The sequence below is a fragment of the Oratosquilla oratoria genome, chromosome 39, assembly GCF_046742065.1.
Source record: "Oratosquilla oratoria isolate Oo_2021 chromosome 39, ASM4674206v1, whole genome shotgun sequence".
Classification (NCBI taxonomy): Eukaryota; Metazoa; Arthropoda; class Malacostraca; order Stomatopoda; family Squillidae; genus Oratosquilla; species Oratosquilla oratoria.
The window spans coordinates 25,939,104-25,965,942 of NC_134815.1; positions in this window are offsets into that span (position 1 = coordinate 25,939,104).

Sequence of the window (26,839 nt, forward strand, 5' to 3'; positions counted from 1 at the left end):
TACAAGTGTAGGGGTGACTTTAACAAATATGAGAACATACAATTGCTGAAAAGGAATATAATTAATAATGATACATATGTAAAGATAAATATGTCGATACAAGTGAAGGGGTGACTTTAACAAATATGAGAACATACAATTGCTGAAAAGAAATATAATTTATATGATACATATGTAAAGATAAATATGTCGATACAAGTGTAGGGGTGACTTTAACAAATGTCGCGCAAGGACTTTGCTATACTACAAAGGTTCTCAGGATTAAGCGACCATCAAGGTAAGAGGAACTGTTGTACTAAGGACACAAAAGGTCTGGGTTCCTTGATCCATGGCCGACGGGAGGATTTGAAATGAAGAGAGCAAAGAGAGAGAAAGAGAGAGAGAGAGAGAGAGAGAGAGAGAGAGAGGAAGATAGTGTTGGCTTATGAAAGAAAAAAACCTCGAATATCAAGTGGAGAGGTGTCAGGAAAAAATAAAATCGAAGAAAAAAATGTGATAAGAAAGAGAATGTAGAAATAGAAAGATGAAGGATATGAAATATATGTGGAAAATGTAAAATAAAAAAAGAAGAGAGAATGAAGAATAGGGAAAAAATATGGACAATTTTGAAAAAAAAAAAAAAGAGAAGAGAGGAAAAGCCAGGAACGGACACTGAAAACGAAGAAGATGAAAAAGAGGAGGAAGAAGAATTAAAGAGAGAGAGGGAGTATGTGTGAGAGATAGAGAGAGAGAGGGAAAGGAGCCCAGATAATGATGATGGTGGTGGTGGAGGAGGTAGTGTAGATCCTGCAATGATTAGGAAGACGGTAGATGAGACGACTAATAACCAAAATGATGATGATGATGATGATGATGATGATGATGATGATGATAACGATGATGATTTGATGACAATCATGATGACGATGATGATGATGTCAATGATGATAACGATGATGATTTGATGACTATGATGGTGACGATGATGCTGACGATGATGATTTGATGACAACGATGATGAGGATGACGAAGACGACGACGATGAGGAAGAAGAAGAAGAAAAGGAGAAGGAAAAGGAAGTAGGAGGATGAGGGAAGGAAGGAGGAGGAGAAGGAGAATTAGGAGAATGAGAGAAAGAAAAAGGAGGGAGGGGTGATAAGGAGTGGAGGGGGGGGGAGGGCTGATGGAAGAAAGAGCCCCGTAGCCTCTTTGGACACATTGTTAGATCGAGGCAAGAGACGGAGATTGCCAAATTAGTATGAAGGGATTACGTGAAAGCCTTTTGGGAAAGCAGCGACTGGAAAGGTAAGAAGGAAAGGAAAGGGAAGGGAAGGGCAGGAGGAGACGACAGGGAGGTAGGGTGAAAGGGAGGGAGGTAGAGAAGAGGTGAAGGAGTGGAGGAAAGGGTGAGGAGGAGAGGGAGACTGGGTGAGGAGGAGGTAGGTAGAGGGAGGTAAAGAGTGACAGGAGGTAGGGGAGGGTGTGAAGAAGGGAGGTAAGGAATGGAAGGTAGGTAGGTAGGTAGGGTGAGAGGGAAAGGGGAGAAGGGTGTAAGGAGGTGGGAAAGGAGGTAGAGAGAGAGGGAGGAAGAGAGGGAGGAAGAGAGGAAGGGAGAGTGAGAGGAGGTGGGGGAAGCAGTTGGGTGAGAAGGAGGTTGATAGGGTAAGAGAGAGGGAGAGAAGATTGAGTAAGAAGAGGAGGAGAAAGGAGGAGGAGGAGGAAGTGAAGGAGGAGAACGAGGAGGAGGAGGAGGAGGAGGAAGTGGAGATGGAGGAAGAGGAGTAGGAAGGGCAGGAGGAGAAGGAAGCGAAGGAGGAGGAACTGAAGATGGAGATGGAGTAAGTGGATTAGGAAGAGTGGAAGAAGGAAGAGGAGGAGGAGGAAGATGAGGAAAATGAGGTGGAGCAAGAGAAGTAGGAGGAGGAAGAGAAGAAGGAGGAAGCGGAGATGGAGGAAGAGGAGTAGGAAAAGAAGGAGGGGAAAGGAAAAAGAAATTGAGATAGAGTAAGATTAGTAGGAATTGAAGAGAAAGGAGGATGAGGGAGTGGAGATTGAATAAGAAGAGTAGGAAGAGAAAAAGGAGGATGAAGTAGAGATAGAGGGAGTGGAGATGGAAGAAGATGAGTAGGAAGAGAAGGAGGAGAAGGAGGAGGAGGAGGAAAATAAGATTTAGTTACAAATCAGTTGCAATTTTATCTGATACGTCAGTAGAATTAGCACCAAGATACCATTTGTCCTGATTTGAATGTAAATATATTATATGCAATTTTATCTGATACGTCAGTATAATTAGCACCAAAATACCATTTGTTCTGATTTGAACGTATGTATATTATATGCAATTATATCTGATACGTCAGTATAATTAGCACCAAAATACCATTTGTTCTGATTTGAACGTAAACATATTCATAATACAATATCGCATTTTGTAACTCCATTTACCCATAAAGAAAAAACATTCAAACAAGTCGATACGAGTATTAAAAAACAATCTCTGGATTAGTTGCAACTTTTCATATATACATACGCAGCTCCAAAGTTCTCAAAAATCGGGTAGTCAAAGACTCGACAAATTAAGAACTCAAACATTAGGCGAACAGATTTCTAAAAATGGAGATTAAAGGCAAATCATTCGTGACTGGGAAGTTTTTACTCTATGTTTTTTTTCATGTTCAACTATATTAGAGGCATGATTCCCTCTCTTTCTCTCTCTCTCTCTTTTCTCTGCATGTATGTACATGCTTGTATACATACACACACACAATTATATATATATATATATATATATATATGTGTGTGTGTGTGTGTGTGTGTGTGTGTGTGTGTGTGTGTGTGTGTGTGTGTGTGTGTGTGTGTGTGTGTGTGTGTGTGTGTGTGTGTGTGTATGTGTTTGATTCACCATGGTCTTGGATCACGTGCTGGACTCGTGATCGACAGCTATTTCCCTCCCGGAAGAGAGCTCAGAGCTCATATATGACCGATCTATGGGTAATGCTGTGACCTTACACGCACACACACCCAACTCCCCGCCCACGAGTTAGAGTAACGACTCACAGCGCAGCGATAGTGAAACTATTTCAGTCATGGGTGTGAGTCGAACTCAGACCGCCGTTGTGGCGGCCGCGAACGCTACCACTGCGTCATCGAGTCGAGTGTGTGTGTGTGTGTGTGTGTGTGTGTGTGTGTGTGTGTGTGTGTGTGTGTGTGTGTGTGTGTGTGTGTATGTGCATACACTTGTCCACAGATGATTCTATGCGAATTATTAACTGGCTCATGCAGCTTTCATCACATTCGAGACAAAACAACAACAATAATAATGATGATAATAATAATAATAATAATAATAATAATAATAATAATAATAATAATAATAATAATAATAATAATAATAATAATAATAATAACAATAATAGTAAAAAAAAAATCGACACACCCTGGAATTTCTGAGCCCCACACATACTCACAACCTCCAGCTGTAGTTATGAACTATCAGGAACAAAAGATTATAAGAATGGAAGAGACTGTAGGAGACCATAAGGCCTACAGTAGGCAGTTCCACGTCCTAGTTGAGCTTCGAGTTGAGGTTCAAGTGCCACATTTCTCTGAGCACCACACATACTCACAACCCACAGCTGTAATTATGAACTATTAGGAACAAAAGATAATAAGAGTGGAAAAGGCTGTAGGAGACCATAAGGCCTACAGTAGGTAGTTCCACGTCCTAGTTGTGATTCGAGTTGAGGTTCAAGTGCCACATTTCTCTCCGATTCCCAGTAGTGACTGTAACCTTCCCTGTGAGTCCCTAAGGGCCCTTTAACACTAGGCAACTAGTGACGGTCACTAGTTGCCTACCATTATTTTAAACCGAGCCTTTCACACTCCGTCACTGCGGTTGCCCGGTTGCGCAACAGGCTATGGCTGTTGCCGGCTCCGGTAACAAGTGACCGTCACTGGCAGTTGCCGTCACCGACCGTCTCTTTTTCTTGACCAGCAAAGCCAACAGAAGAAGCACCTCCTCCATTGATGCCATTCTTTCGACTAATGAGATGATGAGAAAGGATTCCACAACTCGGTGACAGTCACTGGTTGCTTGCAGTTGCCCAAGACTTTCACACTAGGTAACTAGTGACCGCCACTAGTGACGGTCACTAGTTGCCAAGTGTGAAAGGGGCCTAAGACTCATAGGACGTAGGTGACGCCTTCGGGGGCTGCTACTAAGCGTCTCTTGGCGTGTACCCCTCACAACCGCCTTTATGGAAAATTAATCATTCTATCTGAAGACACAAAGATAATGTGATACATATCAACTACCATGTCCATTTGATCTCCGAGCGTCTTTCTATTTATTTACATAAATAATCAGTAATTAGAAAGAAAATGTAATACATCTGTAAGCGATTTTTTACTTTTAAGGTAATCAAAACGAAAGATTACTTTGATTGATTACTTCTTGGTGCAAATAATGAAAAGAATTTAATTATTCGAATATGAAGAATGAGTGAGTGGGAAGGAAAAAATATAATTCATTTTCGTATAGACACGAGTCACATGGATTTGAGATAAGACGTCTCACACCTCTAGCTAAAGGGTCTATCACACTGGGCTATTTTTCCTTCGACATTCTACCTCCAACATCCATTTGAATAACTAGATTATGACTTCGCCTTCAGAAATCTAGACTTCTCTAAGAACACTTCAACAGTATATCTAACATTCGTATCTAGGTTTACAATCTCTTAGTTCCTCATTCAGCTTTGCTATATATAACGGAAAGATAATTTGATATTTGAAAATTTGAAAATTCAAATATCGTAACCGAAGTCGTTTTTACTCAAACGAACTCTCAACTGTCGACGCTGGTGAAGAAGCCCGTGGAAGCCCAGTGTGATACTCCTTCAACCATTTCAGTCTAACTAGGATCAGAAATAGAAATTAATTAGGAAACTAATAATGATCCAAAATCGTCAATCGAAGATGCAAGTTGCCAAACACTTCCGGACAAAAACGACAGAGCGGTCTTGTGTGTCTAGGAATTGTGTTTACTAGATGGCGGGAGAATACTATATATCTAGAAAGACCATACAGACCAAGGTCTGAGTTGGCTAAATTACAGTTTCTTATAAAAAAAAAAATTGGCAACGTTAAGTTGTTCTGAACATACAATTTATGGTTGAAAATTTATTTTTATGAATTAATATTGTGTTTACTATATGGGGGGGGGGACTACTGTATATCTAGAAAAGACCATATAGACCAAGGTCTAAGTTGGTTAAAATTAAATACAGTTTCTATAAAAAATTGGCAACGTTTAAGCTTTTCTGATACAATTTATGATTGAAAAATGATCTTTATGAATTAATCACCTCGTATTTCATTGTAACTCATTGTCACTACTTTATTTAAAATTATTTTTTCATTATCTCTGTGACTCAATCTTGGACTATTGTCTCCTAGGATAGAAACGCTAGTTATCTTCGGAGAAATGTTTATTAATATTGACCTTTGTCTTCTATCAGCTGAGTCACCTTTTGCATAGTTAAGTGCTCAATTCATACTCAAGATAATTAGGAACACAATTATCCTCCCGTGTACGCATACAGACAGACAGACACACACACACACACACACACACACACACACACACACACACACACACACACACACACACACACACACACGCAAGATAAAAACATAAAAAACAAGACAGCAGGAAATGCGTTTAGGAAAAAGATTATAACGTTAAGGAAGAAAGAAAATTTGTACAAAATTTTGCAGAAGAGAGAAACATGGAAAGTTAGTAAGTGAAAGAAGCAGGTAAGTAATGTATGCTCAACAACGAAAAGATATGGAAAAAGAAAAAAGAAAAATATGAAAAAAAAAACTCAGAGAATTTCCATTCCTGGATAACATGGCGGATCTGAGGGAGAGGAGAAGCCAAGGGGATGGATTACAGGAAGGATCCAAAAGAGGAATGTGAGGGAAAAGGGGAAATGCAAAGAAAACGGAGGAAGGAGAAGCTGAGATGAGGACAAGCAAAGGTTCCGGGTTCCCAAGACAACATTCAACTAAAGGAGAGAATACAAAACACACACAAACACACACACACATACAATATATATATACATATATAATAAATATATATATATATATAATATATACATATATATATATATATATATATATTTTTTATATATATATATATGGAAATAAATAAACTCTCCTACTGGGATTCGAACCCTCGCCTGAGCGGCTTGCTTTTTTATACGACGAAGACCATATCATCGTGCCACCATGGACCCTACAGAAACGGAACGACTTTGTTCACGACCTTAATCGTTCCGCAGAGGGCATGAACTAAGTCGTTCCGTTTTTGTAGGGATTGTCGGTGCACAGATGGTATGGTCTTCGTCTTATAAAAAGCAAAAGCCGCTCTGGCGAGGGTTCGAATCCAAGTAGAATTTATTTCCAAATGTCATGACACAAATATATATATATATAATATATATATATATATATATATATATATATATATATATAGATAATTATAAGAGAGATAGGCAAATGTGATAGAAAATTTATGTGAAAGGCAGAGGACACACAAGACACAAACACAAACGCAAACACACACACACAGACACACGTACACACACGTGCGTACGCTCATAAAAACGCACAACCACTACTTTTGTGTCTACACTGCTTTCTGTGACTTAGTCTAATTTTCCATCACCACGAACAATACACAATTTCACGCTTTTTAAAAAGATAAATAATATCTGGGTAACTGATAATGGTATTGAGTATTACAAACGGCGTGAAAATTAACGCGGTTACCTTACGACGATCAAAGTATAGTTTATCGGGATAACGAGTCGGAGCGACTTTCGGCCGTGCGAATGAAAAATTTTTTATTTGAGTAATGAATAAATATTGATTAAGCCTCATTACCTCTCTTTGCTCATCTGTGTTCGAACTCTTCTTTCAGACGATGTGTCCTAATCGCTCTTTTTACGACCTGATTTCACGTGACACAAGACTATAGTTAAGTCGACTCGTCTGTGTTCATTATCAACAATGGCCAAGTTCTTTGACCTCGTTTGACCCGGGGCGTTAATCTGACCTTTGACGGGTTTAGTGGTTTCATTAGGGGCCCGGTTTTCCCCCGCGGCTTATGTCTTGTTTCTACGTCCCGGGGATCGATGGCGGGTACATGCAGACCGTGGTCCACAAGAATCTCTCGCTCTTCTTAGGTTCAAAAAGAAAATGGCAGAGCTAGGCGCGTTATCGCCGGACAGGTAGTGCGTTATCGAAAAATCTATATACATGTATACAGACACACACACACACACACACACACACACACACACACACATATATTATATATATATATATATATATATATATATATATATACATTTATATACATATATATACATACATATGTATATGATACATATTGACGGAAATGCATCCCAGTTTTCTCGGTACCGCACTAAATGTCTGGCGGTAACGCACTACATGTCTGGCGGTAACGCGCCCAGCTCTGGGAAATGTGCAAAACTGGTTTACCAACCTGAGAATGGTAAATTCCTTCTATTACTTTCATCCGGTGACATACTAATCCAACACTAATACTCCACCTTTAAGTGACATGAAGACACACTATTCCAAACTAATACTCCACCTTTAAATGACATGAAGACACACTATTCCTAACTAATACTCCACCTTTAAATGACATAGAGACACACTATTCCTAACTAATACTCTACCTTTAAATGAAATGAAGACACACTATTCCTAACTAATACTCCACCTTTAAATGACATGAAGACACACTATTCCTAACTAATACTCCACCTTTAAATGACTTGAAGACACACTATTCCTAACTAATACTCCACCTTTAAAAGACATGGAGACACTACAAACACTAATACTCCACCTTTAAATGACATGAAGACACACTATTCCTAACTAATACTCCACCTTTAAATGACATGAAGACACACTATTCCCACACTAATACTCCACTTTTAAATAACATGAAGACACACTATTCCTAACTAATACTCCACCTTTAAATGACATGGAGAAACACTATTCCTAACTAATACTCCACCTTTAAATAACATGAAGACACACTATTCCTGACTAATACTCCACCTTTAAATCACATGAAGAAACACTATTCCTAACTAATACTCCACCTTTAAATGACATGAAGACACACTATTCCTAACTAATACTCCACCTTTAAATGACATGGAGACACACTATTCCCACACTAATACTCCACCTTTAAATGACATGAAGAAACACTATTCCTAATACTCCACCTTTAAATGACATGGCGACACACTATTCCTAACTAATTCTCCACCTTTAAGTGACATGAAGACACACTATTCCTAACTAATACTCCACCTTTAAATAACATGAAGACACACTATTCCTAACTAATACTCCACCTTTAAATGACATGGAGACACACTATTCCTAACTAATACTCCACCTTTAAATGACATGAAGACACACTATTCCTAACTAATACTCCACCTTTAGATAACATGAAGACACACTATTCCTAACTAATACTCCACCTTTAGATAACATGAAGACACACTATTCCTAACTAATACTCCACCTTTAAATGACATTGAGACGCACTATTCATATATTAATTCTCCACCTCTAAATGACATGGAGACACACTATTCCCACACTAATTCTCCACCTTTAAAGAACAAGGAGACACATTATTCCCCACATTAATACTCCACCTTTAAATGATATTGAGACGCACTATTCCTATATTAATTCTCCACCTTTAAATCACATGGAGACACACTATTCCCACACTAATACTCCACCTTTAAAGGACATGAAGACACACTTTTCCCACACTAATACTGCACCTTTAAAGAACATGGAGACACTTTTCCCCACGCTAATTCTCCACTTTTAAAGGACATGACACACTATTCCTACGCTAATTCTCCACCTTTAAGGGACAGGGAGATATACTACTCTAACACTAACTCTCCACTTTTAAAGAACAAACAGACACTATTCCCACGGTAATTCTCCACCTTTAAATGACATGGAGACACACTTCTCCAAACACTAATTCTCCACCTTAATGACATGGAGACACAACACTCCTCACACTAACACTCCACATTTAAAGAACAAGGAGACACACTATTCCAACACTAATACTCCACCTTTAACATGGAGACACACTTTTCCCACGCTAATACTCCATCATTAAATGATATCGAGACACACTATTCCAAATACCAATTCTCCACCTTTGAGGGACATGGAGACACACTACTCCACACGCTAATATAACGACATCACTTCTGAGTTTCTTCTCAGAGAGGTCTATGAAATAGTTCGAGGACCGTTGCCGACTGCTGTGGGGCAGCGGGTTTGCATTCAGCGAAACTCGCGGCAACAATTCAGCTCAATCGATGGACGCAACGGACACTCTGGTTCCGGTCCTCTCTCTCTCTCTCTCTTTGTGTGTGTGTGTGTGTGTGTGTGTGTGTGTGTGTGTGTGTGTGTGTGTGTGTGTGTGTGTGTGTGTGTGTGTGTGTGTGTGTGTGTGTGTGTGTGTGTGTGTGTGTGTGTGTGTGTGTGTGTGTGTGTGTGTGTGTGTGTGTGTGTGTGTGTGTGTTGGACTTGTGATCAACATCTACTACCCTCCCAGATGAGAGCTCAGGTATGTGTGTGCATGCGTGTGTGTGTGTGTGTGTGTGTGTGTGTGTGTGTGTGTGTGTGTGTGTGTGTGTGTGTGTGTGTGTGTGTGTGTGTATTTCACCTTGGTCTTTGGATCACGTGTTGGACTCGTGATCGACAGCTATTTCCATCACGCAAGAGAGCTCAGAGCTCGTATGACCGATCTATGGGTAATACTGTGATCTTTTACGCACACATACCCCCCAACACCCCGCCCACGAGAGTTGGAGTAACACCCCGCAGCAAAGCGATACTGAAATTATTTCACCCCTGGGCGGGAGTCGAACCCGGACTGTCGTAATGGCAGGCGAGAATTCTAACTACCGCGCCACGAGGTGTGTGTGTGTGTGTGTGTGTGTGTGTGTGTGTGTGTGTGTGTGTGTGTGTGTGTGTGTGTGTGTGTGTGTGTGTGTGTGTGTGTGTGTGCGAGTTTTTATTTTTCCGAAACTTGAAATCAGGAACAGACCTGAAAATCTGAATACTCTATTTTGATTGGCTGTAGGGTTGTGACGTCATGAGTCTTTATCCCATTAATACTCTATTTTGATTGGCTGTAGGGTTGTGACGTCATGAGTCTTTATCCCATTAATACTCTATTTTGATTGGCTGTAGGGCTGCGACGTCATGAGTCTTTATCCCATTACTCTTAGTCTCTTCTATCAACTGAAGTTATAAATAATTTGTGATGATAATCATGATGATGATGATGATGATGATGATGATGATGATGACGATGATGATGGTATGGTTTAACGTCACAAACTCCTCACTATCGGGAGCCTAGGTCGTTGCCCCTTGCAGATGACTTTGTAGCGAATTTAATAAACCATTCCCTTGGTTAAACTCGCCGGTGGCAGGGTTCGAACCGCCATCTCCCCTCGCCCTTCGCCGCAAGTAACGACGCTCTAACCCGCTCGGCCAGCGAACGTCCAATAACTATTTAATTTGTACATGATCAATAATATGCTAAAAATGTGACACTTTTCAGGTGGTAAAGAAAGGAAAGGCTCTCGTTAAGATTTTTCCACAAGATAGAACAGCTATTAGATGACGTCACCCACTTGGTCCTGTGTGGACCAATCAGAGAGAGGGAACTGATGAAAAAGCTACCAGATGCTCACGGCTGATGTATAACGGTCTGCGCGAGTTTCTACCAGTGTAGTTTAAATATTTGTATGTTGATGTGGCATGGGTATCGTACGTGTTTTATGATATACTGTCATTTATATGTTTTCTTATGCGAGTTGAATTTTTTTTAAATCATCATTTCAATGGGACATACACGAGGTGAAAATAGTTGTTTTCTTCCATTTATCCCGCGCACACACACATACCACCCACGCACATACACACACGCACAAACACACACACACACATATACACACACACGCATGTGCACGCACACATATACGAGCTCCAAGCTCTCTTCCGGGAGGGAAATAGCTGTCGATCACGAGCCCAACACGTGATCTAAGATCATGGTGAATCACACATACACATGACTCTCGACCGCTACTTCAGCGATCCGAGTTCGAATCCCGCCAAGGGCTGAAAATTTCAGCATCGCTCCACTACGAGCTGGCACTCCAAATGTGTGTGTGTGTGTGTGTGTGTGTGTGTGTGTGTGTGTGTGTGTGTGTGTGTGTGTGTGTGTGTGTGTGTGTGTGTAAGGTCACATCATCACCCACAGATCGTGTCACATATGAGCTCTGAGGTCTAATCCGGGAAGACAACTGTCGATCACGAGTCTAACACGTGATTCAAGGCTGTGGTGAATCAAACAACAACAACAAATATTTAAATGTTGTTTCCTTTGCATACGAAAACGTTTACAAAAACATTTATTCCTTTATACTTAGTATCAGGGTCATGACAGAAAGTATCAGAGAGAGAGAGAGAGAGAGAGAGAGAGAGAGAGAGAAGAGTCTTCCTACTCTCACTGTCTTTCATCCTCAAGACACTTTTTCTGAAATCTTGTCTGTAATGCCACAGCGATTTACTGAGATTATATCAAGTGTTTTCCGGCAAATAGATTAAAGTCATCCGTTGCTTAGGAGTGCTTATTCATGAAATAATCTTTCCATATGAAGTAGGGTCTTCTCTCTAAAGAGATTTAGATAAAAATGGTTCATTTGAGTATAATCATCCATTCAATTAACAGACACTCGAGTATTATTTTCTCGAGAATCAAAAAAGTATTATCCTGATATGTTTGTTATATGGAGTTATGCAAGTTCGTTTCAGCTGGGACTATACTGTTTACAAACGCATTAATAAATAGGTGATGGATTCCTTTGTTATAAAAAACCCTAATGTTCTTGTGTCCAAATAGATACAAGAGTGTTTATGAACAAAATATATTGGGACTGGATTCGTTTGAACTTATTTGGAAGAGATTAATGCCATGACCGTTTGCATAAGTAATGTCAACATGATATACTATTCAACTCACGCCCACGCGGCGCGGCGCGGCGTTTTTTAAGATCTGAACGCGTATGTCTGCTTTTACGTTAAAGGCTGTCGTGCTTGTTTGTCCGCATATTCCGTCGCGCAGTTTTCACCACTGCCCTGCACGTAGCGTTGGTCGCCTTGCCAATAGCGAGTTTTGGTCGGGTCTTGTTTGTTTCATGGTATATAACTTATCAAATTGACTGAATTTCATTACACCATTGCAGAACGGTGTTGCTTTTCAATATGCTTCGCTGTTTGTATTTCCAACAGAAACTGTTGGGTAATCTCCATTTATGGATTTTTGCTGTGCAGTGCAACATTTTCTGTCAACCAGGTTTCAGAAATACGCGGTATCTCTCAACTCATTAATTCATGCGTTTACTCATTTGATACTTAGCTTATTCAATCATACAATTTTGTATCAAACTTCTTATGGATCCAGTGGCGTTCTATCTGTGCGCCTTTTGACTGTCACCCAGTAAAATATATCTGCCTTAAGATACTTTTTTCCAGCTAGGAGGAGACTTCAAGAGATTCTAAGGCAGTTCCATATCCATTACCACCTGTCAGTCCTATCCATAAAGTTGCCTGGATTCTCTTAAATCAAAACAAAGAGAGAGCGATGAGGAGAGGACCAGTGACAGAAGGTGTCCTCAGTCAATGATGACCTGATTTATCATACAGTGTAGGGTCAGGATGTACTGTGTCTTGCTGCATTGCGTTTGACCCAGGGCAGTTGGGGGATGCAGGGATGACCCGTCATCCATGAGGAGCCGAGATGAGACGCGTGGAGGGGGTGGAGTGGAGTCAAATGGGTGGGAATAGGTACGTACCTCTGACTGGGCTACCTCCCTTATAAGGGGGAAAAAGCTCTTGGTATATAGATAGATATTAGGGTCAGAGAGAAGACGTCTATTGATGAAGCTGGTGACGGAGACTCCGGTGCGGGTACCAAGAATTGAATTTCTATAGTCACCCCTTGATAACATCCCAGCGTGACAAGATGCCTTTCTTCGCGAACTTTACTATTGTAGAGATGCAACTTGAAGAAGTCTTGGATGGAATCCAGACTGAAGGGTCTCTGGCCTTCCAGGGGGTCCAGACTGATGTGTCTGCAGCCTTCCAGGGAGTCCAGAGGCCAGTGTACTGGATCCGAGCCAAACCGCCACTTTAGTCGTGTTTGTACTTCATAAAGTAACACAAAGGAAGAACAAACAACAGCAGGCCTACTGGCCCTAACGAGGCTGTTTGTGTTTACTAAACTAAACTACAATTAATATAACAGGGCAACTAGGCGATAGAAGATGAACTAACACTACTGCTACCACTATCCTATCCAATTGCAATCAAATGCCGGGTTGTCATATCTTTTATTGCAAGGGATAATATTTCATCATGCGTTCCGTGGCTGTCGCCTTCACAACCACCATGCATGCGCCCAGTCATCCCCATCACTCCTCCGAAGATTAACATGATGAAATAAATAAATAAATAAACAAATAAATAAATCTTCCAACCTTAACTATCCCTAAAGGGAGATATTAATTATGTTTTTGATATCCACATTCAGCACATATTTATCATGGCTGCCACAAGAGAATTTCACCCATTTAAGGAAAACCTCAGAACTTGGGAGGATTACACTTTTCTTAATCTTAAAAACCGTCGATGTTTACATCCGTCTTAGCGTATCTTTCTGTCGCGAGAAATTTTCATCAAGTTGAGCGAAACACTTACAGACGACACCGTGTTATGTCAAAGATAACGATCTGTTCATGGCTTACTAACAGTCATGCATGAGACCACAAAACTAGTTAAAAAAAAAATAAAGTTTAAATTGGCGAGTTAGTCATCCTTTATGAAAGTTAATATTTATTTTCCATTTGTAAACGATTAGGGTACCAACAGACAAAATCTTTGTATGTAGATAGTTTTTCATATGATTCTGTTTATATACGAATGGTGCCATATATTTTGGATATTTTTTATTTCGGTTGTAATGAAAACCTCTAACCGCCGTTCAACTAGCTGTGATATTACTATTTCACGTTCGACGCACATTCAATCGCGTGGAAATCCCACGGGACAGATGTAGCCTGTGCCAATGTTTTGCTCAGACTCGAACGCTCGTTTCATTATCTCACCATCCCACTCCCACGAAACGGGTAATGAAAAAACCCGTGGTAGGGCAATGCCTTATCAGTTGTCGCGAGCCGCGTTTTTTTTTTTTTTTTTTTTTTTTTTTTTTTTTTTTTTTTGTTTTTTTTTTGTTGATTTTTTTTTTTTTTTTTTTTTTTTTTTTTTTTTTTTAAGGCCGATGTTTGGGGTTCACCTACCGCATCAGGTACCGGGAATTAAACTCACGACCCCCTGCTCGCTAGTTCGACACGGTATCCTCTTTTCATAATATAACTATTAAGTGTTTGAGGAACCTTTCCGCTTATCACTAAACCTTTCAGACTTGAGTCTCATCAACAGGTATTAGTGATACTTGTTTCTGCAACAAACACAAGTTTCCAAGTATGATCTTTTCTAAGGTATCATTAAGAGGCAATTCGCTAAACACTACAATCATGGGAACTGGTCTGTTCATGACAATGGCGACTTGCGCTTATCTTCAGAACTCATTAGAAGAAGTCGATATCTCTTTACCTCCGCCATCAGCCCATATAACAGGTTGTTATTGCTATTATTCTTTATTCTTTTGTTTCTTCTACTTCTCGTCTATTTTCATCTTCTTTTTCTCCTTTTTTCTTCTACATTTTCTTTCTTATTCCTCATCTTCTTTCTCTTATTCTCTTTCTTCTTTTTCCTCTTCCTCTCTATCTTCTCATTTTTCTCCTTTTTTTCTACGTTTTCTTTTTCTTTTTCATCATCCTCTTTCTCCTCTTCTTCTTTTTCTTCTCCTCATCTCTTTTTCTTTTACATTTTTTCTTCTTCTTTCTCTCCTTCTTCTTTTTGTTCTTCATCTTCTTTCTCTTCTTCTCCTTCTTCTTTTTCTTCTCCTTATCTCTTCTTCTTTTACATTTTCTTTTTCTTCTTCTCCATGTTCTTCTTTCTCTTGTTCTTGTTCTTGTTCTTCTTCTTCTTCCTCTTCCTTTTCTTCTTCTTCTTATCTCTTCTTCTTCTTTTACATGTTCTTTTTATTCTTCTCCATCTTCATCTTTCTCTTGTTCTTCTCTTTCTTGTCCTTTCTTCTTCTTCTTCTTCTTCCTCCCCTTCTCCTACTTCGTTTTCCTCGCCTTCTTTTAATCTAAGTCTGGTCCCATTGTCCATTACCTTCTGACAAGATCCAATTCTACATTTATGATCATCCTACTAGTCCCCGTGGCTCTGTCATCAAACGCAATTCATCTACTATTCATAGTTAATGTACTACTATTACTTGCCTCAGCCTATCCTACATCATCTAACAATCGGATGCTCGCTGGCCAAGCGTGTTAGAGCGTCGCTACCTGCGGCGGAGGTCGTGACGTTGAACCGAATCAATAAAAACTAGTCCCCGTGGGTCTGTCACCAAGCACAATTCATTAACTATTCATTACTACTTATTCTCATTCATGTACACCATTCCTTCCCTAAACCTATATCATACATCACCTAACAATACTTTTTTTTTTTTAATATTGACATAGTTCCCCGTCGCGTACTCTTACCACAAAGTAAAAAAAACACATCCCTCACCTCCATAATTTCATTCGTGTATACTATTCCTTGCCTCAACCTAAATATCCTACATCACCTAACAATATGTATATATATGTATATATGTATATATATATATATATATATATATATATATATAAATATATATAAGACTGAAGGTGGAAGAAGCAGACGGGTCGAAACGTTAAAGCGTGAAATTCTCCCATTACTCCTCGTCTGCTTCTTCCACCTTCAGTCTTATTTGTCATAATATAGTCAATATATATATATACATACATTGTAAATTCTTGATATAACTCCCCACCGCGTACTTTTACCACAAAGTAAAAACACACACCCCTCAACTCCATCATTTCGACAAACAACATTCAGACATTTGCATGTCCATTCATCTGTGGCCCTCCTCAGCCACGGTCCATTAGGCCACTATGGCCCCTGACCTATGGCCCATTACCCTCAATCTGTCAAGAACCCTTGGACCTCTCTTGGACCCACCAACGCTGCCACAGACAGCTCTGTCCAATGCGGAGGTCGCCAATGCCGACACGTTTCGTCTTCTCGCCCGTACGATGGAAGCATTCAGACTTCTCAATATTCATAGCGAAGACTAACTCCCTCCCCCCGGCTCATACTCATACGGTTTTTCTACAGAAACCTTCCTTCCATCTCCTAGACCATACACAGCCACCCGTTTTCTTTTCCTTTTTCTTCTTCTACACTCTTCCAGGCCATGCACATTCTCTCCTCTCACTCTTTCTTCTTACTCTTCGCCCCCCTTTCTTCCTCTTCTTTCTATTCATTTTTAATTTCTCCCATCTTCCCAGACCATGCCCAGCCTCTCCTCTATTTCTTCTTTCTTTTCTATTCTTCCTATTCCTTTTCTCCCTATTTTATCTTCTTCCATCCACCTATTTCTTCTTGTCCTTGTCCTCTCCCTCCTCTTCCTATTCAATTTACCTCCACTTATTTCTCCTTGTCCTTGTCCTCTTCCTCCTCCTCGTTTTCACCTATTCTTCCCATCCTCCTTTTGTCTTTTTTTTTCTTCGCTTCATCTACTTCCTTTACAGGTCGACTTCACCTTCACCGACAAAACCATTTCACCTGTTTTCCTCTTCCTGCCCATCCCCCACCCCTCCTCCTCCTCCCCCTCCTCCTTCTACTCTTCCTACTTCACCTTCACCGACAAAACCATTTCACCTGTTTTCCTCTTCCTGCTCCTCCCCTCCTTCTCTTCCTCCTCCCTCCCACTCTTCCTATCCAGACGGATCCGTCTACCCCAACATTCGCTCTTATGGGAAACTGTAATGTTATAACACATTTGTAAATATACTGCTGAAGAGGATTACAGATAGTAGTCGAAATATACGGATCTCCTAAACTTCTGATACTATTTCTCCGATAGTGAGTTTTAAGATCATATTCGCCCTTATGTTACAACATAAACCAGAAGCCATCTTCCCCTCCCTCGTCTTACAATTCTTCCATTTATGGAAATTTACAATTAGTCATCCGTTCCTCTACTACACTCCTCCTCCTCGCTTTCTCCTCTTCCTCTTCTCTTCCTTGTTCTTTCTCTTCACTGAACGTATATGTAGCAAAGTTCAAACTCACGTTATGTTCATTGTGACGATAATTCTATATTTGTAAAATTTTATCTTTTTCTTTCTCAGTTTGCTGATGATGTGTTTTGACTTTTTCTTGATTCGTCAATTTTTTTTTCGTTCTCTATAAAATCTCCTTTTTCCTCTACAAGGGCGGAAGATTGTCCAAAAGGACAGAAGCGCTGGTAATCTGAAACCAATGACAAGAACAATCTCTTGTTTCATCTGTTTCAGTGCCCGTCTGTCGCTGCCAACGGTCAGTCCGCTGTCAGACCAAACCTTCGATAGTTTCATATATATCTCGTGTCTCTATGTCGTTGCCGTCACCACCAGCCCTTTCCTGATCACTGATAACAAATTTCCGCTTCGTTCACTTTTATTTTTCCTCCGGATGATGGTGCCAGCTTCGGTTATATCTCTCGTCTGTCCTTTAAAAAAAAAAAAAAATTGAAGGAGGAGAATGAGAAGAAGAAGGAGAAAAAGGAGGAGGAGGAGAACAAGAAGGAGGTGGAGGAGGAGAAGGAGAAGGAGGAGGAGGAGAAGGAGAAGGAGGAGAAGGAGGAGAAGAAGGGGAAGAAGAAGAAGAAGAAGAAGAAGAAGAAGAAGAAGAAGAAGAAGAAGAAGAAGGGAAAGACGACGAAGACGACAATAAAGACGAAGTCTCGTAAAAACAATTTTAATTATTTTATTTAATCTATATCTAAAATCTGGATCTAAAATTTTATTACTCCTTATGTAATTCTTCATCTGAAGATTCCATTATTTTTTCTTCTTCGTTCTCCACGTCTCTTTCCTATGCACCCCTTTCTTCTCCTTTCGTTCCAGTATCCTGGAAAGCTCTGACAGACCATCATGACGGAAGCTTTGTATTCTTGAGTTCTACTCCTAAATAGCTTTCCTTCTGTTTTTCTTCATTCTCCACGTCTATTATCTCTGGAACATTTTCTTTTTCTTTCGTTCCAGTATTCTGGAAGGCTCTGAGAGACCATCATGCTGGAAGCTTTGTATTCTTGAGTTCTACTCCTAAATCGCTTTTCTTCTATTTTTCTTCATCCTCCACGTCTCTTACCTCGGCAACCCTTTCTTCTCCTTTCGTTCCAGTATTCTGGAAGGCTTTGATAGACCATCATGCTGGAAGCTTTGTATTCTTGAGTTCTACTCCTAAATCGCTCTTCTTCTGCACTTACTCCCAAACTCCCAATTATACCTTTCTTGAGTTAACAAAGCCTAACAAGGTCTGAACTAGCCCAACTTAGCCTTAGCCAACCCAACCCAACCTAACCCCACCCAACCCAAATCAATCCATTAATTACATAATCCAACCCAACCTAACCTAACCTAACCCCACCCAACTCAAATCAATCCATCAATTACATAATCCAACCCAACACAACAGAACACAAAACACATCACAACAAACTGGACACAACGGAACACGATGCAGCACAGCATAGCACAACCCAGCACAGTGCAGTACAAAGTAAGACAGTACAGCACAACACTGGATAACATAGCACAACACAACCTGCTAACCATTATCACGACCGCACCATAGAGGGAGGGAGGTTGGGGCAATCTCTTCTTCACACTTTTCGTTTCATTTCCAGAAATGCCTCGCCTTTCTGCGCCTTTTCTCATTTTCCTCAGGAATATTTCTACTCCTCTTTCTACACAATTTCCAGCCATTCCTTGCCTTTCTGGATCTTCATCTTCCTTCAATTTCATAAGGAATCCCTCAACTCTTCTTTCTATTCCATTTCCAGGAATTCCGTACCTTTCTGAGCCTTCGTCTTCCCTCAATTTCATTTGAAATATCTTTATTCTTCCTTCTAGATCATTACCATGGAATCCTTGCCTTTCAACGCCTCCTTCTTCCCTCAGTTTCATTGGGAATATATCTACTCTTCTTTCTATACCATTTCAAGGGATTCCTTGCCTTTCTGAGCCTTAATCTTCCCTCATTTTCTTTGGGAATCTCTCTATTCTTCCTTCTTACACCATTTCCAGGAATTACTTGCCTTTCAACGTCTCCTTCTTCTCTCAGTTTCATTGGGAATCTCTCTACTCTTCTTTCTATACAATTTCTAGGGATTCCTTACCTTTTTTTTAACCTTCATCTTCCCTCAATTTTACTGGGAATATCTCTATTCTTCCCATACCATTTCCAGCTATTCTTTGCCTTTCTGATGTTTCATCTTTCCTCAATTTCTTTGGGAATTCCTCAACTCTTCTTTCTATACCATTTCCAAGGATTCCTTACATTTTATGAACCTTCATCTTCCCTCAATTTTACTGGGAATATCTCTACTCCTCCTCCTCACCCTTTCCATGAATGTCTTGCCTTTCTGGCGGCTCCTTCTTGTCTCAATTTCATTAAGAATCCCTCAACTCCCCTTTCTCACCACCAGACCCTATGGCGGCCTCAACACTGGGGCGGTTGCCGCCAACCGTTACGAGTTCGTTTGAGTAGAAACGGCTTCGGCTACAATCTCCTTCTTTTCGAATATTCAAATGTCAAATTACCTTTGCGTCATATTCTGCGAAACGAAACGACAAACTGAGAGTAAACTCATTATTTGACGCAATGGTGATTTGACATTTGGATTAAAAAAAAAAAAAAACAGAAGATTGTGACCGAAGTAGTTTCTATTTCAACGAACTCGCAACGGTCGACGAGAATCGTGAGAATGTGAAACCTGTGGCTCATTTCAATACTGACGAGTTAAACACCATATGAAGACGGAGCCTTTATTTTTACGACGTTTCGCTTATTACAGTTTTTTCAAGTACAAGTTGAGATACATATGCTTGAGATTAAATAAGGGGAAAGGAGGGAACGGGGAGAGAAAAGAAGAAGGAGGGGGAGGAAGAGGAGGAGGAGGAGGAAGAGGAGGAGGAGAGGAGGAGGAGAAGGGGGCGGGGATGGAACACTGGGAAAGGTTGAGAATGCTGGCCCAAACGTCCGTGGGCGAAATGTTCACAAAGGGTGGTTTAGATATTTAAAATTTTGCTGGCCATTTCAATACCCCCCTCCGATAAACTCTTAAGCTCATATATTTGTATTTTCCAATCCTTTTTCATAAACACCGATTGTCAGAATAAAACTACAAGTTAGTTTGCAGTTCGATGCAAACTAATGTGTTTCGAGAATATTGTTTGATGCAAACGTGTCCTCAATTTATTATCTCGAAACTTGGTGCCACCTGCACTGGTTTGTACTGTATGACCCGAACGTGATGTCCAATGCACTGTTAGTCACGATTAATGATCATAGTTAGTCAGTGTCTAATGGCTCAGCAGTGGCGTCACAACACTACTGTGTTACTGTTTCAGTAAGTTCTATACAAGATTTATCATTTTTATTACGTTGAGCCACCATCCCCAAATATTACATTCAACCCCCAAATATGCAGGAAGCCTTCTCCAGGTCATAAGTTCTATACAAGATACGTCATTCTTATTACGTTCAGCCACCACCCCAAATATTACATTCAACCCCCCAAATATGCAGGAAGCCTTACCCACGTCATAAGTTCTATACAAGATAACTCTTTCTTATTACATTCAGCCACCACCCCAAATATAACATTCAGCTCCCCAAATATGCAGGAAGCCTTCTCCAGGTCATAAGTTCTTTACAAGATGACTCATTATTATTACATTCAGCCACCATCCTCAAATATTACATTCAGCCACCATCCCCAAATATTACATTCAGCTCCCCAAATATACAGGAAGCCTTCCCCACGTCATAAGTTCTATACAAGATAAGTCATTCTTATTACGTTCAGCCAGCACCCCAAATATTACATTCAACCCCCCAAATATGCAGGAAGCCTTCTCTAGGTCACAAGTTCTATACAAGATATTATTACGTTGAGCCACCACCCCAAATATTACATTCAGCTCCCCAAATATGCAGGAAGCCTTCCCCACGTCATAAGTTCCGGGTGAGGGTCTGGTTGGTTGAGGGTCGCCTTAATAAGTTCCCTCATGCTCTCTCACTTCTGCCTCACCCCAACTCCGCCTCACCACGTCGTCTGGCCAACTTCTCACCGGATAACTGCTCATATTTCCTTAAACTTTATTTCCTTCCATATTTCCTCATCCTAGAGATCCTTATGACCCGCAGGAGCCAACTTAAGCGAGTCCTAAAGTCCTTCCAACCAACTCCCCTTCCTTCCTTCCTCCCTTCCCTTTTCCTGTTGTCCTTTTCTTTCCTTTCTTCTTCCTTTTTTTTTTCTTTTTTCCTGGTTTTTCTTCTACTATTTATTTGTTTTTCTTCTATTCTCTCTCTCTCTTATTCTATTTATCTATTATCTTTTTATCTATAAATCTATGTATATGTATATGCTAATAAGAACACGGGTACGTGTGTTCACTTATGCAAAGTAGACCACTTGGAAAAAGCAACTACCGAAGCAGAGCGCTTTCGTATATTACATGTAATATACGAGAGCGCTCTGCTTCGTTTCTTTTTCCATATATGTATATTCTTGTTTGTACATATATATTCTCGCTTTACCTCTCTCACTCTACCTATTTATCTATGTATCTCTCTCTCTATCAATATATGTATATACAGTATGTACCTATCAATCCATCCACCTATGTCTATCAATCAATCTATGTATATATATGTACCTATCTATCTATCTATCCATCCACCTATCTATCTCCATTTACCAGCAATTCAAACTCTTTGGTAAAGCGTTTTCTCTTTCTCGGGGGCTTTTGTTATGCGAACCGCCGCTGATCCGCCTCCTCGTTCCCGCGTATCATCTTCCGTTTGCGTGCGAGAAGCTCTTTACCAGGAATCACCTGGAGGCCAAGGGGGAGGTGAGGAACCTCCAGCTGTTGCATTCAGGAAATAGAATGCCTACAGACAAATGTTTCGGGGTCAAGCACCGTTAGGAGAACTGCTCCCCCTCAAAAAAAAAAAAAAAAATAATAATAATAATAATAATAATAATAATAATAATAAAATAAAAATAAATAAATAATAATAATGAAAATAATAATAGAAAGTAAGGATCTTTTCAAAATTATGTATACATGCATATATAGATACCATAAGGAGTTCTCCCCTTTATGAGGTGAGGCATGGCCAGAAGGTTAGCCACCCTATCACTGCCGGAAAAAGTGAAAGAAAATAGTCTTAATAGAAAGAAAGCACATTTCGAAAGTGATGTATACATACATACATGAATATCAATAATTCTCTTCTTTATAAAGAAGGCATGACCAGGTGGTTTGCCCACTCCCATAAAAAAAAAAAAAAAATCTTAATGCGAGTAGAAAGAATGCATCTTTTGAAAATGATAAATGCACATACACATGTATTAATACATACATACATACACATGTATTACATACATACATAAAACACGTATTAATACCAAGAGGATTTCCCCCTTATAAGGCAGGCATGGCCAGGTTTGACCACCCCCCTCCAGCCAAAAAAGAAATAAAATAATAACACTTAAGAGAAAGAAAGCATATTTTGGAAATGATGCATGCATACATACATACGTACATACATAAATACATACATACATACATACGTACATACATACGTACATACTCCTTCATTCAATAAGTAATGAGAAAATATCAGGAGAGACATTAAATATGATTTGATCGAAATACTACTTCATGGTGAAGTACACATTCATATATTCTATAAAATGACCAACTGGCAACTTTCTATATTTGTAGGTCTGAGTGCAGCGGTGAACGTGGTGGAACCAAGAGGAGTTTCGGGCAAGTTAACGCATTCATTCCTCCTTCACCCATTCACACCCCATTCCTCGTCTCTTCCACTTTAGCACCTCTTGGGTGAATAGACCTCACCATTCTCCCACTACGCTGTTGGCAGACATATACCGCCTCCACAGTATCTCTGTACTTGTGAATACGTTCATTCGAAAATGGAATTCGCTGAGACAAATACTTCTGGGTCAGGATGTGCCAATTGGTCCTCTTCGTTCTTCCCATCCACTCTCGTTCGTTCTTTAAGAAAAACTCTGAATACGGAAAAGGTGGGAAAGAGGAAGATGAATGTCTAGTTCCGAGGTTATTTCCGACCGGTTTCGCTCTACGCTTCTTCAAATCAATAACTTCTTCTCTTACCATCTTGTTGAACATATCAAAGTCTAAACATATTCTGACTATAAAGTAAAATATAGCCATAGGAAATGACGTATTCAGAGCTTATTCCCGACCGGTTTCGCTCTACGCTTCTTCAGATCAGTACCTCCTTCTCTTGCCACCTTGTTGAACTTATCAAAGACTCAAAATATTCTGAATATAAAGTAAAATATACTCATAGGAAATGACGTATTCCCAGTTTATTCCCGATCGGTTTCGCTCTACGCTTCTTCAGATCAGTAACTTCTCTACCTTGTTCAACTTATCAAAGACTCAAAATATTCTGAATATAAAGTAAAATGTAGTCATAGGAAATGACGTATTCCTTTTTAAACTCATTTCCCACCAAGATCATTTCCTGGCAGACACTTCACCATTTACGGAATTGTTGGTTGTCTCTCTTTTCGAATTGCCACTCATTTCGCTGCCACGTCACTTCGGCCTCCCAAATGGACAATGGAGCTTTGTTCAACTTCTCGATTGGAATGTGGTTTCTACTGTCCTGAAACATTTTCCTGGTCTTCCATTTCATAGATAGCTTAGGTTCGTCATTCTAAAGTTTCCAAACGTCATCCTCATAAACGCTTTGGAAACCTCGTTTACTGCTGTGGTCTCGCCTACAAAGAACGAATGAACGAAAGGAAGAGTGTATATATATATATATATATATATATATATATATATATATGTGTGTATATATATTATATATATATATATAATATATACATATAATATATATATATATATACATATAATATATAATACATATATATACACACACACACAAATAGTATCAAAATCGACATCATTCTGACATGATAATCTTTTTGTTTGTGTTTTCAAGGTAGAGACAATCTCTACTTCTCTAACAAGAAGATTATCACCTGTCAGAATGCTGTCGATTTTAATAATACTTGTTTACAAGAGAATTTGATCCAACTCCTTCGCTATTCGCTGACACAATTCATAATGAAGTTTGCAATGAATGAAGCACGAAACGACTTTATTCAGCTGAGGGGATGATGGTACATCCACCCACACACACAACCGTTCACTCACACATTCACTCGCTCATTCACACTCGTATACACACACATTAACTCACGCATTCACTCGCTCTTCCGCTGGACTCTTCGAGGGCCGTGCCCCGAACACTATCGAGTCCCTCCGGCCGGGGAGTCCATCTCCTCCAGCCGACGTCGTCGCGAGGGACCCGAGGTCTCCTCAAAGTTCGCCGACGAGCGTCCGAGGCCGGCGGGCACTCTCCTTGCACTCGAGCGCAAGTGCCGCCGACCGAGGTGCTGGCGCTGTCTCTTCTTCGGCCCTCGCCGCCGAGCAGCTCCGTTGGTTTCCGGGGGCCCTCCGGGTTCCGTGGAAGACTCTCTTCTTGACGAAAGGCGCGCTTCGAGAGCGGGCGAGCACCCCGAACACTTACGCAAAGTGCAGTTGGAAGGAGTGCCCCTCTTCTGCCCGCGGCTTCCCGCTGATCTTCCCTGATCGAGCGTCTCAAGGAAGCCCTCGAAGTCCGTCGGCGCCGTCAGTGTCCTACTCTGGAAGTGGGCGAGCCCCGGTCTTCGGTCCTGTCAAGTGCTGCCGGCCGGGGCAGTGTCCCTCGTCGCGCCCAACTGGGCCAGTGCCCCCTGGGAGCGGGTGCTTTAGCCCGAGACCGGGGCCGAGCATCCCGGATGAGGAGGCGGCGAAACACGCACTGTGTGTGTGTGTGTGTGTGTGTGTGTGTGTGTGTGTGTGTGTGTGTGTGTGTGTGTGTGTGTGTGTGTATCTATACGTCATGCGTATGTGTATCTGTGCCGTGTGTGTATGTGTACATGAGCTGTGTAAGTATATATACGTATCAATGCACATACAATAGTATTTACCTAATTGTAGTATTCAGGAAAGGTCCAATACTCGTGTGGTCCTGTGTCTCACTCCTCAATTTTCGTACCTAGCTTCAGTTGTGAGAGTGTGAGTCTGTGTCTGTATTTACCTTTGTACTGACCTAATTGTAGTATGCAGGAAGAGAACAACGCACGTGGATCCTCTCTCTCATTATCCAATATTCATACCTAGTTTCAATTGTGTGTGTGTGTGTGTGTGTGTGTGTGTGTGTGTGTGTGTGTGTGTGTGTGTGTGTGTGTGTGTGTGTGTGTGTGTGTGTGTGTGTGTGTGTGTGTGTGTGTGTGTGTGTGTGTGTGTGTGAGTGTGTTGCTGTGTGTGTGTGTGTGTGTGTGTGTGTGTGTGTGTGTGTGTGTGTGTGTGTGTGTGTGTGTGTGTGTTTGTGTGTAATTAATTGTAGTATAAAGGAAAGGAACAACCCTCCTACTCTCTAATTTATCATATCGTGTGTGTGTGTGTGTGTGTGTGTGTGTGTGTGTGTGTGTGTGTGTGTGTGTGTGTGTGTGTGTGTGTGTGTGTGTGTGTGTGTGTGTGTGTGTGTGTGTGTGTGTGTGTATGTGTGTATTTACCTAGTTGAACTTAGTTGTATTTTACGGGACGAGAGCTAGGCTAGTAGAGACCCGTTTTCGTATCTCTCCACATCAAGTTTATTCTTAAAATCGTGTATAGTTCTGGTATTCATTGTTTCTCCGTTTAGTTTGTTCCAGACATCAATCACTCTATGTGGGAAGCTATTTTTTTCAGGTATCTTCTGTATCTGTCTTTCTTTAGTTTCTTTTAGTGTCCTCTTGTTCCTCTTTTGTCCCACTTTAATAAGTCCTCTCTATCGAGAATTTCCAACTCTTTCATAATGCTGTAAATAGTCAACAAATCACCTCTTTCTCTTCTCTGTTCCAGTGTTGACATATGTAATTTCTCCAATCTTTGTTCGCGCGCGCGTGTGTGTGTGTGTCCTTATCACACTGGGCTAGTTTTCTTCCGACTTTTGGAGCAGATTTGCACCCCGTACTTTCGAGAAAGAATCAGCTGGAGGAACAGTTCCTCCAGTATATCAAACGACATTCAGCGTAAACTGTTAAGGAAACAAAATAGTTCGCCAGAGAGTGATTTTGACGACGGAAAAAGTCCTGGAGGTGGGCGGTATCGTCGATTAATCGGAGGTTGGAGGAAAATTAGCCCAGTGTGATAACCCCCATAAACATGGGCTAGGGCGGAAAAGAGGAATGAGAAGGAAGGAAAAGAGGAATGAGTTCTGAGGAGAGTCGGCGAGTGAAGGGGCGCGTACGTATATCAGGGGAACAGTGGAAAAACGAGATTATGAAGACGGGGAGATGGACAAAAGGTGG